Source organism: Plectropomus leopardus, chromosome 14 (assembly GCF_026936395.1).
Source record: "Plectropomus leopardus strain MGB_pleo_1.0 chromosome 14, ASM2693639v1, whole genome shotgun sequence".
Classification (NCBI taxonomy): Eukaryota; Metazoa; Chordata; class Actinopteri; order Perciformes; family Serranidae; genus Plectropomus; species Plectropomus leopardus.
This window is the reverse complement of record NC_142189.1, coordinates 5,278,719-5,293,113: the sequence shown is the minus strand read 5'-3', so window position 1 is coordinate 5,293,113 and position 14,395 is coordinate 5,278,719. Positions and strand designations below refer to the sequence as shown.

The window sequence follows — 14,395 nt, the reverse complement described above, 5'->3', positions numbered from 1 at the left end:
GGCTGTGTTTCCACATGTGTTGGCGTTCAGGTGCTTGTTTGTCGGTGTGTTGGGAAATTGCGTGCACGCATGTGTGTACCTCCATGTGTTTGTGCATTGGCTTGTGTTCGGCTCTGCACCGTCTGAAGCCAAACAAGATTTGAATCGCTCTCTTCATGTGTTCAGCGAGGCACAGGAACAAACATACACAAACAGCTGGTGCCACATGTCCTAATAAGAGAGTGGCTGACTGGCAGAACATCCTTTCCACCCCGACGCAGATTAGATTTCACTCCTTCAAGGCTCCTGACTTTGCCTGGCGTGGCCTCTTTGTCTGATTAGTCCGTCTACTACAGCAACTGCTGCTACAAACATTGAGTGGTTAACCCTTTGAAACCTGTATAAATTGGTTTGATTTCTTCCAAAAACAAGGGGTGAGGGCAATCATCAATTTTAACATTAGCAAAACATGATATAAAAGAGAAAATTATTAGACAACAAGCTAAAATGTTAAAATAAATAAATAAATAAAAATAAAAAGTCCTAAGAGGTGAATAAAATCTTTTAAAATTTGCATTTATTTAAAATATTTATTTTTTCTATGACAATTTAAAATAAAATTATCATAATTAGTAAGCGTTTTTTGGACTTTTTTTCCTATTTGTTTTGATAATTTCCTAATAATCCTCCACTATTTTTTTAAAACAAATTTTTAAGTAATTCTCTTGTCTCCTTTTACAAATTACTTACAATATGTGGGACATTTTAGAAAGAAATGGGACCAATTTACAAAGGTTTCAGACAGCTCATGAAAGGTTTCTGAAAGCAGCACAAGAAAAGTAATGTCGACCCAAGTTTCAGAGGGCTAAAGATATACTCGACTGAAAATGTCTCTTTTTTAGAATCAAATAATCACCACCTGTAGGTGTGTGGAGGCTTTAGGGAGTCTGAAGTTGTTTCAGTTCTGGAGGATGGCAGCTGTAGTCAACTTTGGATTTACTGTAGTTACATCAGATTCCAGTTTGACTCAGACTTACAGTGAAAAAAAACATGCAGAAACATTGACCAAAAGCTGTATCTCAATCAACCCTCAGCAAGTTAATCTTAATGTTACCAACTATTGTCATTTAATTGCCAATAAATTGCCACATAGACAACTTCTGGTGCAGCTTAAACATGAGGAAGATGCTTGGAGTGCCAAATCAGTCTGTCAACAGAAGGGCAGAAAGAGGAGAGGAAATGAACACGGACTTGTTCATCTCCAAGAAAGCTTTTCGGAGTGACGGGTACAAGAAGAGCATGACGACAAATATCATCTGATACAAGTGAGCGCCTAAGAATAACACTGATTGTCGAGATGAAAGAATCCTGCATGATGTCAACTGAAGCAGTGAGGGTATTTAGGTGTCCTCTGCTTGAGAGACGGGAAACCCCTGAGGTTAAATGTTCAATACTGGTTCTGATTTATTTTTAGTTATGAAAATGATAATCGTATTCGTAGTGACACTGAAACCATTACAGTGTCATTAATTGAATTTGCAGAAGCCTGTAATGCAGTAATTTTTAAAAAAATCTATTTTTATTTAGTTGTGCGCATGCAGCCCTTTGAACATGGATATGTGAGCAGAAGACAGAGTGTGATTAGATGGACAATGTGAACAATAGCAGAAGGGGACACCTGTTGGTTCATATGGTGTCCACTGGGTTGTGAGGATCTAATGTTATTTATGCCATGTACTGTAAATCTGTCAGTCCCCGCTTTTAAACCTATTTTTAACCCCCGAGTTGTGATGCCGCAGACAGAGGTCCATATGTTGTCAATGTAATGGACAATAAAGTTGTCAGATTTGCAGGATGGATGCGTGTCTGTCATAGATGACTGATGTGTGACGGACAGGAAATGTGGTCCAGACAACAAGGTTTACTATAAGCATGTGTGAAGGTTAGAAAAGTAGATCCGGCTCTAAAAAAGTCATCTTCTAAAAAGGATTTTAAGGAGTTAGGTACATTCTAAAGCAAATTTTGATCAATTTTAAAATCATTTCTATCCCCTAATTTGAGTTTGTCCATGGCATCATTGCTTTCAGACCACACTGGCTCCTTGACATCCTCTTTTCATTAGATTTGACATTTTAACACTTACGTTGCTTTGTTACCTGACATAAATTCTCATTTTTAGATCTCTGTTTATGTGTGATCCAATGAAGTGTGACTCCAGACACATTTAAAAGTCAATTAAAATACTCTGCTATAATCAATATTGTGTTTAACTTGGTTTTCCCTTTTGAAATGTTTTTAAACACTCTATGGTATGCATTATGATACCAATGTTGTTAAAAAACAGAGGGAAAAGGGTTTATAATGTTTGTGTGTATGTGTGATATAAAACAGCGAAGTAAACATGATCTAAATCAAAAATATTTTTTAAAAAATGACATTTTGCAAGTCCTTCCATTCTAATCTTAGATAAACCAACCGCTAACGAATGCCAGCTCCATCTTTTACAAACAGGCAAGAGAGTGGTATTAATGTTCTTATTTAACTCTTGGCAAGAAAGGGAATATGTGTGGGTCCAAAATACTGAAACTTTTCCTTTAAAAGAGGTTGAAAACTCAACTTCACAGCTCAAGTTACACCAAACAAATCCTGGTGTCTGATTCTTAAATTGTGATGGATGCTTGGGAATACCCGACTCTGCCTTTTCCCAAACAAAGCCCCTTCCATAAACCAGAATCATTCTTTGGCTGATGAACGTGTTCATCTAGGACTATATTGCTTATGACAAGAAGCTGATGAGAAAAACAGGTTTAATTTTAAAAAAAAAATCTAATGCACCAAAAGAATAATCACTTGGTCCTTGGCCTGGGGCCTAACTTTGCACCACAAGACAGACAAATGGGACTAAAAACATCTTTGGCAGAAGAAATTAAATTAACCGGCCAACCTCTGAACTACACAGGGATGAGCTAGTGAATTTCTTAGTTCACGGTAGAGGAATTACTTCCTGATTTAACAAAGCCAACTTTTAAGATCCTGCCAAAAATGCTTCAAACCTTCTGCCACATTCCACCGCTGCCTCATTTAATCCTAACCGAAGGGAGAAATTGTGCATTCAAGAAGTTAAATTGCATGACGTAAACACAATTAGGCGACTGCTTTCAACTACTGAGAGTTTAAATAGCCTGAAATTAGTGTCTTGTGTTCTCATGACAAACTCACAAAGGATTCAAAGCATCAAGGATGTTATTGAAAAGGACAGGAAGCACTCAGCTGATGTTAACCCTGCGTTACAGATTGTTTTATTGATCCCCAGACTGACTGACTGACTGTACTTCAGCCTTTACTGTTGCTCAGGAGCACTTCAGCAGAACATGTTGAACCGATTTCCATGCAGCTAACTTCTGCTGCAAAGGTCTGCAGGACAGTGGATGTGTGTCACCTCTCTAGAGGGTGATTTTGGGAGGGTGGGGTTATGGGGGGTTTGCTGATGTGCTGTTGACAGTGTGTTTGGGACAGAGGCAGCTGGGAATGCAGAGCCAGCGCTCCTCTGTGTCTCGCTAATCAGGCCTGTCCTGTTGTTAGCCACTACCAGCCACAGACACTTCTTTCCTCCCACACAGCTGTAAGCTACACAGATACATTATACTGATATTTACATACAGAAGTTATAGAAAAAAAGCTTCAATTTTTGCCCAAAAGCTGTGGATTTGTTGTTGGTATACGTTGCCTCTGTTGCTGTTACATTTTATCTCCTGTAAAAATTGTATCTCTTAGTCATGTAACTGCTAAGTGGTTACACGTACAAGTCTTAAGGTATAGAGTATCACTGTGACAACAGCTTGGATAGGGTGAAAGGAAGGATCATTACATGCATCAGTGCATATAAACTAAATAATTCACATTTAATTCTGACCAAAATTTGACAAAAAAAAAGTGACATAAATGACAATATACTAACCAAATGACCAAAATAAAGACACAAAATTACTTCAAAACAAAGCCAAACAATCAAAACAAGACACCAATGTACCTCTAAGACACGCAAAACATACAAATTAGACATAAAACTACCTCAAAAAGAAACAAACCTACCAAAACAAGAAACAAATTTACCTCTAAAACAAACAAAACAACCAAATAAGGCACAGAATTTTTCCAAAAAGAAACAAATCCATTAAAACAAGTAACAAATTAACCTCTAAGAGACACAAAACCACCAAAAAAGACAGAACATTTCTTCAAAAAGACACAAAATGACTTTGATTTTGGGGTGACCTGTCCCTTTAAGAAAACATTTTCAGACCCTTCACAATGAATTATGTTTAAAAAATAAGGTTGGTAGGATGGTAGAAATCTGATTACTGATCTGCCGCCTGTATAGATTTACAGTCACTATGCTCCTGCAGCGTGCATAAACTTACTCTCAGATTACCTGAGTAACCTGGTTTCTCAGAGTGCATGCAAACATACTGCATTCATTTCTTTTGTATCTTTCACATACATATACATTTGACACGTCACACCATAAAATCTCCACCAGATCATTTTGCAAAAGCTCTTAAAGAAACATGTGATCAAACCCTCACTGACTGAAAACAGGTTTGCGTTGTGTGAGAGTTTCGCCGGAAGCTAAACATGTCCCACCACAGTGCAGCTGAACATGTGATCAGCTCCTCCAGTGGAGGTCTTTCATGGTAATTAGTCTGGCTTACAAAGGATCTCAGCTAATGTTCCTGGCAGACACTGCGGTGATTGTTGTACCCAAAAGGCACAACACAACACAGGTGAACAAACAGGGCTCAACCTCTCTAAAGCACCTTGAGTGCAAAGATATTTTTTTGTTTCCTTCTAAGCCGCCCTCAAACACAGTCCGGGTGCTTGGAGACCAAACCAAACACAGAAGGAGAGAGGAGCTCTCTCTCACACACACAGATCCATTTGTCTTCATTAATGCAATATACAGTTTAAATAGTTATTGAACTTGGCCGATCGAGAAAGAACATGTTGTCACTTACAGAGACGGCCTGTAGCAGCGGCTGTAGAGGAGGCAGCAGATGAAACTTTATTGGTCCCTGCGGAGAAAAAAACAAGTCAATGCAGCAACCAAAGCAAATTAACTTTGATAGAGTGCAGCGATAAAATAAAATGTAATGTAAACACAAAATATCATAAGCTATAAAACCACTTTGATAAATCGGTTACAATAAATGTAAGGGCTCGATAAAAACACACTTGGCACCTCAGATGCACAGACTTTTTTCTATAAAGTTTAATAAGTAAGAGGAAGAGATTAGAAATGGGGTTTTGCCTGAGGATTATGTGACTCTAAGCATCGTGGTAACATTTTTGAAAATTTAAACGTTGACAGGGAACCAATGATTTGAGATTGAGATTTGAAAACAAATATTGTGCAGAAATGTGTTTTTGCAGAACATAATGATGTCACGGTTAAGTTGACCTTTTGGATTTATGATGTTATCACTTGGTTATTTAATCCTATGAGACAATACTGTGAATGTTCGTGAAAATTAGTGAAAAAATTCTTGAGTTTTTAGCATATAAACCGTTTTCAAAGGTCATAGTGACCTTACTTTGACTTAAATTCATTTTTGAGTCCAAGTGGACGTTTGTGCCAAATTTGAAGAAATTCCCTCAAGGCGCTTAAGATGTCGTGTTCACAAGAATGAGACGGACAAGATAACACTGACCTTGATGTTTGACCTATGATAACCAACATCATATAAGTTCATTGTTGAATCTAAGTGAATGTTTGTGCCATATTTGAGGAATTTCTCCCAAGACGTTCCTGAGATGTTGCATTCACGAAAATGATACAGACGAGGTAACAGTGATCTTGAACTTTGACCTAAGACCACTAAATTCTAATCAGTTTATTGTTGAGTCCAAGTGGATGTTTGTGCCAAATTTGAGGAAATTCCCTTGAGGCTGTCTTGAGATATGGCATTCACGAGAATGGGATGGGCCGTAGATGGATGGACAAACATAATGCCTTCAACGATGGCCATTGCCAAAAAAGAGGTAAAAAAAAACACTAAATGATAATGTTAATAAGGTTAAAAGCTCGATTTTCCCTGACGAGGGTCTTTAAGTATTGAAAATGTCCTTTAAAATGATTTCTTAAAAACAGTTGGACCTGTGGGAAACAATCTAGAATGAAAGTATGAAGGAAGTCACGTACAAAAGGAAATACGGGGTTTAATAATAGTATATGAATCAAGCCACAACTGGAGTTAAGAAGTACACACTCAGAGTTCGCCCACGTGTTGACATGGACTGTGACTGAATAGAAAATAGAATAAGTGGCACTGGGAGGAACCTCCTTGTGATGTGTATTTCCTGGTTTATATAAGGGTCCTCCATGTCTCATAAATCTATTAATATCCCGCCACCAATATGAATGCAACGGGGCCTTCAAATGCACCATTCTCTCTGCAATGCAACACAACACAGGCTGCGGTGCACGTACACACACCAGGGCTTTGTGCAGTTGTTTGTTATCAGCAGGAACCCGGGTCTACATGAGGGAGGAAATGTTACTGGTTCCCACCATAACTCAGCACAGGCCTAATCAGTAATGGTAGCGTGATGAATGGAAGGCTACAGTACACACGGGCCTTTGTCGCGAGTCGTAAACAATGAGTCAGACTGGTATATCTGACAATTATAACCACCCTTCAAGGACTTCTTAACATATCCAAATGTGGTCTTAACCCCCCTCTCAGCACACACATCCCCCTCCTCCTCGTCTTCTGAGCGCCAGTCATGTGGTTTTGTGAAATGACAGGCTCCACGTTCTCACACACAGTAAATCAGATACACGCACACAACACTATATCAATGTTGGCGTTTACACTGTTTGACCTCTACCGGGCTGCAAATGTCAGAATATTGAGAGCAGCGATGCAAAACACTACGAATGATAACCTCAGCATTCTCACGCTTTGTAGGCGCACACACTGAACGTTAAACATCTGTCAGGCCGGTTTGACCTACACAGAGCAAATCTCCTACCTACAAATAACCTACAAATCTCACAGTCTGGAGTAAGTGCAGTTATCAAACTTTTAAACTGATACCGTACGTCTCAGATGGAAAACTCAAGAGAAGCCCCCAAAATTTGAGATAATAAAGGTCAAATGTAGCTTAGAGTTAGCTAACAGGGAAAACAACCAACCAAATCAGACCTCGTTAAGACAGTAAGTAAGAAAACAGAATTTCAAGGCGGGCTAGGATAACCAGCTACAATGGATAACAACTGCATTATGAGCAACACTAAACACACTTTGGACAAGAACTATTGGTTCTGTTGCTATAAAGTTTTGCGCAGATATTCATGTTAATCAGAGGATGGATGCCAGTTTCTCGACTTTGAATTTGTGACAAACAGATCAAATATTTAACTTCAACACTTTAATTTACAACAAGACTGAAGACTATGACTGAATTTCAGCCAGGACTCAATATGTCAAAAAGGTGCATGTTAACATGCATGTTTAATGTACAGTTTTGTTGTAATTAGTCTTAATTAGCATGTAGCTTACACAAACATTCTCATGCTAACATGCTGACTGTTTGCAATACTAGGCTAAGTGGTACTGCTAATGATAACCATGCTAACAATAACAAATAGCAAGGAACTTAACTTAAGGTCTTGTATAATTTGTTAGCGAGAGAGCTAGGCTTCATAATATCCTCTACAATAATGCTGAAAAGAACAGCTTGACCAGCTTAAGATGGTTGTCCAGCTTGTTTGACCAGCTGAAGGTATGTTTTGCATAATTTTTGATGGTTTAGCTGGTCATACCAATGTGTGATGGTCACTATAAGTGAAGTTCCTGTAAAATTAAAACCAAATTAATGTCCTTGAGTATAGACAGTGTCTTGAGAGGGAAGTATGAAAAGCAAAAGGCATAAATCAGTTAAATCTGCTGTCATGGGATGTGCATGAAGATAAATGCGCACAGCTTGACAGACTGGTCACACCAGCTAAACTGATGGCCCAGCCAGCTAAACCATCAAAGACCAGCAAGAACTTAGTCAGGATCACCTAAGACCATCTTCAACCAGCTAAAACCAACTAAAACCAGCTACCAGTATAAGCTAGTTTTTAGCTGCTTTTATTGCAGCAGGGAAATCTATGAAACAGTTTATGTGTGTGTTTTTGCAGCCTGGTCTCGCTTAAAATGCGCCACTTGGGCAGCCGCGATCACTAAAGGCTAATCATGCCAAGGTCACTCTTCACAGTGTGTATGAGACACACCGGGCTTTCAACCAGTCCTGTATAAACCCACATACCTCATTATTCAAACCAAAAACAAATTATCAAAAAAATCAACATGTTTTCAGCTACTGACACTTATGGCCCAGACCATGTAAAAGTGTTGAGGGCCACTTAAAACAGAGAAAATGCTAATAAAAAACATTTTATGACTACTGAGACTATCCTTTGGTAAATCATAATAATACTCCACAAGGCCAGAACATCCTACTGTATGGAATAATATAAGACACACAAAAAACACAAAAAGATGGGAGACATGGGATTATGTTGTAACTTGTTAGAGTTACTTGTTCTTAATAAATAAGCTGATGGGATTCCCAAATTTAGTAGTTTCACAATGTGCTTGAACACAATAGCGTCTATCAGAAAAGGGACCCTCAGGGTGAATATTTTTGAAATAAGTGGTTTGGTTCTTTGCTTCTCCCTACATAAAATAAATTATAACATTTCACTATTGTTAATGAGAAGTCAGAGGAAAGCTCTGAGGCTAAAGCTATGTTTGGTAATTAGTTATGAAGACACACCTTAAATCAAACTGTATAAACAACAGCCCTTTGACTTCAGCACCATGAATTTTAGGCCGCAAATCAAACTCGGACATTTCCACAGAAACTGCGACACCAATGATTTATATGTTTGAGCTTCATTTGGCAGAATGGTGTTTCTGTTCTCAGTTCAGTGCATGAAATCACCAAAAAATAAACCTTTTTCATCTCCTCAGCCAATTTTAACGTGTACATATTTGCAAAAAAATGATAAATGTGTATTTTTGGATAACTAGTCCAATAGTTTTGTGATGTTCCAAGGAAGTGGAACTAAAACAATTTATAACCAAAAGCTCTTTGGCAGATGTTTGAGGCACTGCAACCACAGAACCAAATGAAAACTGTAATTTCACGGCTTTGAAAGTAACAAGCAGCAACATTTTTCAGTTCAGCTTTGTTTAATCTGTCCTGGTAGCTGGATTTTATTACTTCTGAACAATATGTAAATTTTCTCTCCTAAACTTGTTCACTTTTTAAAATACACAAATAGTTTGTCCAGTATATTAATGAGAAAGCAATGTTTGTGAATTTGGTGTCCTGTTTCCAACATGGCAGCCGAGTCACAAACTTTCTCCTTTTACAGCTAAACAGTACACTAAAATATGTTTCAAAAAACAAATGGGAAATGCAGTAACAAAATCTTGATTCATATTTGATCAGCGTGCCCAGTTTTACAGTTTAACTAAAATTTGTAAGCAATGATTGACATGATTGACGGCTGCTTTGGAGACTCCTTGGCTAACTGGTTGTTTTCTTTCACATGAAGTAAGGCCATAAGAAATGCTCGAAGGCAAAAGAGTAAGCCGAGGAATGTGATTTTTTTTCACAGATTATCTCACTTCATTCTGCATCTGCCGTTGACGTTCTGCTGTTGACGTTCTGCTGTTGATGTTCTGCTACTGACGGCACGTAAACAAAAGCACATGGCTACGTTTAAGGCAGAAAAAGCACAAGGAAACCAAGATCAAGATGTCAACAAATTGACGTGGTTAGGTTTTGGCAACAAAAGCAAGTGGCAACCAACAGCAGGATATCAACAAAAGCATGTGGTTAGACAAAAGCATTATTATTTGGCTCTACATCCATATGGGAAGTGAACACTTGGCTCCCGGATGAAAGTCTGGAGTTTGTTGGACCCATCCACCACCTTCCAGCTCCTAATATTACTTTCTTACTGGCAGCATTTAACCCTGACGTCGTCCAGCGGCATATCATACGGCCAGAACGTGTGCCTTCTGACTGCATCATGCGCCCTTCAATGTACCATACTGCCACAGCTTGTGCTATCTGGCAGCATATCATACCGCTGTGAAGGGTGGCTTTTAGGATCAGTGTGATGCTGAAATCATTCACAAAGCAGCATTACTGGATGAATGTGGAATGAGAACGGGCTGAAAATCCTCAATGTAACACATTTTGATACACATGCTGATCCCTTTTTAGCATCAACAAGTCCTAGAGGCTATCGCAGCATTCAGCTGGATAAATTTACAATCTATGTAAGAGCTGACACAAAGAAACTTTGTAAATCTGTAGCAGTATGAACATTGGCTCCCCTGGCTCTCCATTCTCCTCGACTCTTAGAATCAACATGCACACTTGCAGGGCGATGATGGAAAGTTACAACCAAAATACTGCATTGCAAAATATTACGTTTGGTGTAATTTCCATGTTTGGAGAGGAAATGGGAAGCTCATTCCCTAAATTGAAACTCAAGTACATGAGCCTTAAACATCACCTACTGTAAGTGCCCTTCTGAAATCCAGGCAGGGTGGAGAAAATAATATGGTGTGAGTGTTATGTATATTCTCATCCAATTAATTTGATTTAGAGAATTTCACAAACCGTTTAAGGTTTTTTTTTCTTTCTTAAATAATAACACTGATGAGTCCAGCCACTCATGTTGCTATCCTTAGACTGTTTTATTACTTTGTTGCTGTGAGTAAAGTGTTGTGGGAAAAAATAGGACAAATACTACAAATCACCAAAATGTTCAACTACAGCTAAAAACTAGAAATATATGATCATAGGTTGCAGGGTGGAGTCAGTATGACTGCTGAAGTCGGGACAGAGACTCAGAGAGACAAAGGGGACACACGTGGTAGTTATTGTATTAGCCTCAGATAGTAATGCTTTGCTTTGGTCTTCTCTTACCTGCAGTTTGGTGCCAGAGAGCATTGATAATGAGAGGGAGGAAAGGGTGTGTGTCAGTGTGAGTGGGCGCTCTAATGACAGTGAGGTGTGTGTGTACATGTATGTTTCTGTCTGCATGCAAAGCAGTTTGGCGTGAACCAGTGAGGCTGATATATGTGTCGGGGTTCACATGTGCACACATGTACGCCTGTGTATACATAGTGCACATATGTGTGTGAGGGATGAGAATGTCTGTGTCTAGCATTAGGAGCCAGTCATCAGTCTGCCACTCCCACAGACAGTCTGGAGCTGTTCTGCACTCGAGCACTTTTCTTGGCAGGCTGTAAAAAATTTACAAAAGGGGGAACATATCTCTAAGAGTTTTACTGCCCCACAGTTTATCTGCAGGACATTGCAGGTGATGTTGATTAAATACTAATTACTATGTTTTGGAATAAAATCTAACCACCGATTGGAATTTCAACTCTACACCAAAGCTCCTCACCTACCTGTGAGTTTGGTGCTACAAACGAGTAACATGCTTCACAGGACATTTCTTAACTAGTGATGAATTAACTCCTGAGTAGTAATTGCTCTGCCATTTGTACTTTTAATTTGCTGCCTTAAGAGTGGTGGGTAAGCACTGCCAAACGTTGTGTCCCAATTTTCAAAACCACACACAATGTTACTGAGAAATGCTGCCTTCTGTAGCCCACACAACCGGTGTTTTCTTTTGCGGACCTAGATATCCTAAAATCAGTGCTCAACAATTGTTTAATGGTGCATTTAAGCATTTATCAATAGTGGTTATACTAGCCTGGTCTCATTTCCCAGTCATCAAATAAAAATACTTTGTCATGCCAACTGGCAGCTGATACCAACACACAAGGCCCTCTTTAGCGTCCTTATTAGATGCACTGGGCTTTCAACTAACTTTAACTCCAATGCAAGCCCTTCTACCGCAATATTAGCCGCTCAGAGCAACTGATGAACAGTAAAGAGTGGGGAAAGGTCTGCAAAAAGAGGAGGTCAGGGTGCTGGACGGGTCAAACAAACACAGGACTTTCATCCAGGAGGCCGCTGTTTGTGTCAAGCAAGTAAACATGGACTTATTTTAGCTTAAAATTACGTAGGGTTGCAAATTGAAAGCACTTTCCTTAATCGATTATTAGTAAAACTATTTTATAAGATTTTAGTTAAGATTTGACAGCATTGCATAGCCTATTGATTCATTGATTAAATTTCCCAGGTTCGATTAAATTCTTAATAACTGATCAACAGATCATGGATTAATTGTTATCATCCCGAGCGCATACATCATGTAGTTACCTTCCACATTTACGTCACACTACATCTAAGGAGTCAAGGATATTTTATTGTTATTTCAGCCGTTAAATAAATGAATGGTTAAGTGAGCAGTGCGTTGTGCAGTAACAATAAAATCACAAAATCTTACAAACTGAGAAACATTATTGCAGGATGAGATGAGAGTTATAAAACACAGGACATAACTGTAAACCCACAACAAACAAACTCATTTTAACCCAAACTATCTTTTTTGTAAACCTAACCAAGCACTTTTGTTGCCTAAACCTGACGATGAAGGTTACACAGTGTTAAACACGTAATATGTTTCACCCAGAAAACAGTTGTGCGCCTCATACAGATGTAAAAAAGTGTGCCTTTTGCGTCAGTAGCAGATGCCGAGGATGTTTTACAGAGTGTTTGTATTTGAAAAGCTGAGAGTGAGAAGGGATTTTATCCACATACAGATTCTACAATTTCTACTCAACATGTTTGTTTTTCTAAATCATGCGCACACCAAAGTGCACTTCCCTCTAAAATTACAAAGCACTTCTCTCTAAATATATGTAGTTAAGTATCATACAGTATGCGCTAATAATACAGAATTGCCTCAAAGGACTGATCAGTGGTTAAGGTGTAACAATAATAGTTTATCACATATTTTTGGCTAAACATTTAAACATATGAGAGGTTGCATGATGAGTTGCAGCAGGTGTTATAGCTCAATAATGGCCGTGTATGCAGAAACAAAATCTACAATTCAGCAAAGTAACTATGTGCAGGTCACTAAACACACACAGATATCGTGACTGTGTTTGTATGAATTTCTCCAGTTCACCTTGAGATTACTGTGTGCACACAGTTTTTTTTAGTAAGTGTATTATGCATTCCCTGAAGGCCGAAGTAGTGGGTAATACTACAATTATTCCAAGGTTAGAATAAGGTTAAGGGTAAGGTCACAGCCGTTTGAAGAACGGCCCCATTTTTCAAAATAAGTATAAAAATGTTATAGTCTTTTTTTAAAACCCTGTGGCAAAGTGTCTTATAAGACAAGCTGAAGCAACTAAGAAACAAAATCAGAACAATGAATCAGTCAATCAATAAATTAAAAAAAACTTTCTCGAAAAGATGAATTTTTAAGTCATTAATGTTCACATGCTTCCTTTAAAAGAGAATATCACCACTCTCCATCAGTGTCCCCAACTGTCTAAAAGAAAATTAATTTCCAACAAAAAATTGTAAGATCTTACAAAAGGTCAAAAAATGTCCTCATCTTTTCTAATATGTCCTCATGTTTCAGAAAAACTCCCCACTTCCTAACATGGGCCCACTTCCAAAAACATGCAAGTCCTATTTTTCCAAAAATTTCCAGCTTAGCAATCATATGCAATAATATGCTCACTTTCCCACATATTCTATTTTTCTGAAAATGTCCCAACTTCCCAAAAATATTCTCATTTCCCGACATATCGTCTCTTTCTAAAATGTCCCCACTTCCTAAAAATATGCTTGCTCTCCAACATGTTCTAATTTTTAATAAATGTTCCCACTTCTCAAGTTCTCCTACAATGTGTCAAAATTTTGTGAAACGTGTCCGCCTCCCGATAATATGCTCGCTTTCCAACATGTCCGAAATTTCCAAAATGTTCCCACTTCCTACAAATATGCTGACTTTCCAAAAGCCCCCACATTTAAAACATGTCCCTTCATTTCAAATTATCCTCCCTCTTAAGGTCTATAATTCAAATAAGTATCAGGAGCACAGTGAAAGAGCATGCGTGCAGACACACACACACACACACACACACACACACACACACACACACACACACACACACACTCTCACACACTGATATGCAGCATGCACAAACATGTTAATACACAGAGTCAGAGTTGCTGAAACATACTGTTCATATGAATAACAGAGTACTCAGCCTTTCTGACATGATACAGAACACAAAGACGTGGAAACACACACACACACACACACACACACACACACACACACACACACACACACGCACACAATCTCAGCTTCCACTCCCTCTGGCTCGGCGCCGGCTCCCCATCTTTCCTAAATCTAAAACTGACAGAGTTTGAACAAATAATGCAGTAAGTGGTTTTCAAACAT

The 14,395-nt window shown here is 38.6% G+C and overlaps 1 long non-coding RNA gene across 3 annotated transcripts in view; it reads right to left on the bottom strand.

Annotated features, from left to right (window-relative positions):
* The window catches only part of LOC148187401 (uncharacterized), an 88,673-nt gene that overhangs the window by 47,626 nt on the left and 26,652 nt on the right, over window positions 1–14,395 (bottom strand). For all 3 annotated transcript variants that reach the window (XR_015778726.1, XR_015778727.1, XR_015778725.1), the window contains exon 3: window positions 4,995–5,051. This is a non-coding gene — a long non-coding RNA (uncharacterized LOC148187401). The remainder of the gene's footprint in view (window positions 1–4,994; window positions 5,052–14,395) is intronic.